We start from the raw sequence: 3,176 nt of genomic DNA, 5'->3' as shown, positions 1-3,176 counted from the left end.
TTTATGAACATTTAGTCAGTTGACACCTTTTGGCCTTTGTAAATGACGCTGCTATAAACATTTATGTACAAGTGTGTATTTGAGTGATTGATTTGAATTTTCTTGAGTATGTACTGTCAAAGAACAAAATTCAACAGAGCAAATTTGAAGATCTAATTGACTTTAATAAGCGATTTATGAATTGGACAGCATCCCATCTAGCAACTAGAAGGTTTGTGCAAAATGGAAGGTTTTTATAGGCATAAGAGTGGGGCAAGGGAGAAAAAAAACGAAAGAATTATTTGGAAACCAGGACATCTTCTTTTTGCTGAAGGGATTGGCAAGGGTTTCTGTTATGCTTCTTCTTTCTGGCGGGGGAGGGAAGGAATGGAGAGGTCCACCTGACAGATGACCTCACTGGTGTTGACCAGAAAATTCCAGACCTGTTGAGTAAGATTGTTTCTGGGAGAAATTGAAACAGCAGTTAGGTTTGGTATTTAATCTTGTTTTGGTATCAGGGGCTTTAGCACAAAGACACCATTTGGGGCCTGTGGTTTTCTCTTTAACAGTACCCAGCGGTGGATCGCTGGTCTAAATGGTAACTGTGATTAACTTTTTAAGGCCTTTTAAGGCGCTGCCATCCAGTTCCTGTATTTCTTCATCCTTGGCAACAGTTGCTATTATGTCTTTTTGATTATAGCCATCCTAGTGGGTTATAAGTGGGTATCTCACTGTTTTGTGGTTTAAAAAAATTTTTTTTCTTAGTATAAATGTTTTTATTTCTTTAAAATAATGCAATCACCAGATTTTAGTAATTACAGTCTTTGGTTATTTACTCATCTAGAATTTCATGTTTAGCCTATTTCCTTTAACTTAAAAACAAAAAATACCATCTTCATACTACCTAATTATGCATCATAATCGTGGTTTACTTAATTGCAGGGGAAGGGAAGCCTAATTATACCAGTATGATCTTAGGTTTCCATAACCATCCACGCTGTCCACGCTGCTCTGTTCAGGGCTGGTTTAAAATTTAAATCAGGCTCCTTAAATAGAACAAAAAGAAACTAAAGTCAGCCAGGCATGGACCTGAAGGGCTGCCAGTTTGCCACATCAAGGCACAACCACATGCCAATTCCCCACCAATTTATACAGCCAAATGTGTCATTTTGTATTCAAGTCTGTTGCAGTGAACATAAATCCCCTTACTTATTGGGAAGTTACATCCCTTCAAAAGTCTAAAATGAAATAACTAAAAATATATTTAAAAAAACAATACAATTAAAACTTTACTCACTTCCCTGACATGGTAACTAAATATATCTTGATTTTAATAAATTAAATATATTCACAGAAATTAAGCTGGTGGTTATGAATCACCAGGCAGCTTAATATACATAATTTCTTGAGAAGTACATCCAATTTTAAAAAACAAACTAAAAATTGCAGTATAAAAATAAATCTAATACTGTCGGCATTATCTTCTCTGTCTGTAGGGTCAATCTTGAGTCAAGTTGATTACAAAGTTCTTTTCTATAATGTCCAAAAAGAGCGGCTCTGCAGTCACGTTGCGATATGTGTTGTAATTCATCAACAGCATGGGGGCTTTCCCATAATAGTGTACAGGACTCAGAAAACTTGAATCTAAAGCCAGCAAGGTGGGCTTCGTGGCATATGTGAAAGGCCATGTGGCAACGGGATGGAATAATTCCTGTCGTCGGGTGTTTGTGTTTCTAATTTCTGGGAAACACTTTAGGGAAATTAAGCAGTTCATGAAGCTGCCTTTCTGATGATGATCTAATATTCTGATTTGATATGGTGCATAAATCAGGTTTAAGGCTGGTTTGTCCCAAAAGCCATTAGTGTTTATTTTGCCACCCGTCAACAATTTCCACAGCCACTTTTAACCACGGGGCCTAAGAGCAGTGAGAATGGCCTGCTGTCAGATCACTGTGCCGCGCATCTGAAAACCCATCGTGGATACGAAAGTCGGAAGGTTGTCCTTTCTCCCAGCTTCCCCTTCGTGCCCTGAAACAGGACCGTTATTCATTCTTATTATTATATCATAGGAGTCCGTTTTTCCTCCTAATGCCTTATTCTTCAAAGCTCCGTTACCAACCCCCACGCGCCCTTTACGCGGCACCGTGTCGGCTCACCTAAGAAAACCCGCCTGCTCTGTGACCAGTGGATGTTTTGACAAATGTGTAGAGTCACGTAACTGTTGATATAAGAAATGCCCAAACCCGTACATAGTTTTTATAAGAGTTTGAGCCCAAACTGACAGGGAGCAAGATCTCAAATGCTTTTGAGAACAACAATTTTGCAATTTCTTTTATGCATTTGCAGTTCGGGAGGGAGCATAAGGAAGGTTCCGTGTAGGCGGGAGAAGGCGAGGAGGGATTGCATTGCAGGGCAGTTAAGATTATGGGCTCTCTTGGAAGGTGTGTTAACCCAGATGCGGGGAAGCAATGGACAGGGTTTCCTTAAGGGAGAGATATCTAAGCCTTTTATTAAAGAAGTGACAGAATGTGCTTAGGGCGTAATTATCCACCATGACCTGCCCAGTTAGGAATTTACGATCAGCTCACCCTGTGAGGTTACTTTCCACAGAGCCCCCTTTTCATCCACATAACCACCACCATAATAAAATTTAGAACATTTCTATCACTCCGAAAAGGTCAAAAAGGGGCCCTTCTTAATAATGTGGGACCACCCTACCCACTTTGGATCAATGGTTAGAGCATCAGCCCTTGGACTGAAGGGTCCCTGGTTCAATTTCTTCCAAGGGCGTGTACCTCAGTTGCAGGCTCCATCCCCACCCCAGTGCGGGAGGCAACCAGTCAATGTGTTTCTCTCACATCAATGTTTTTTTCTCTCTCTCTCCCTTCACTCTCTCTGAAAGCAATGGGGGAAAAATAACCTCAGGTGAGGATTAAAATAACAATAATAATAATAGTAATGATTACAATAATAATAATGTGGGACCACGGGAGCATTTGAGATCTTGCTTCCTGGCATGTCATCAGTTTGGCCAAATAAACTCATAAAGATTTAAAAAATAATGATAATGTGAGACACAGACATGGGCTAACCTAATCTTCAGGAACTTTGCACCTCTTTCTGAACAGGCCTGACCTTCAAGATCATTGTCTTGGTAGGAACCTAAAACAGAAGCCAACTTTGAGGCCAAAGCAAAA

At 40.0% G+C, this 3,176-nt stretch overlaps 1 pseudogene; it reads right to left on the bottom strand.

Moving 5' to 3' along the window:
- Positions 1-1,477: 1,477 nt before the first annotated feature.
- On the bottom strand, positions 1,478-2,119 carry LOC107527936 (type 2 lactosamine alpha-2,3-sialyltransferase pseudogene; annotated as a pseudogene).
- Positions 2,120-3,176: the final 1,057 nt, after the last annotated feature.

This window comes from Miniopterus natalensis, chromosome 14 (genome assembly GCF_054644295.1).
Source record: "Miniopterus natalensis isolate mMinNat1 chromosome 14, mMinNat1.hap1, whole genome shotgun sequence".
Lineage (NCBI taxonomy): Eukaryota > Metazoa > Chordata > Mammalia > Chiroptera > Miniopteridae > Miniopterus > Miniopterus natalensis.
Note: the sequence above shows the minus strand (reverse complement) of the source record. Positions and strands in the feature narration are given on the sequence as shown.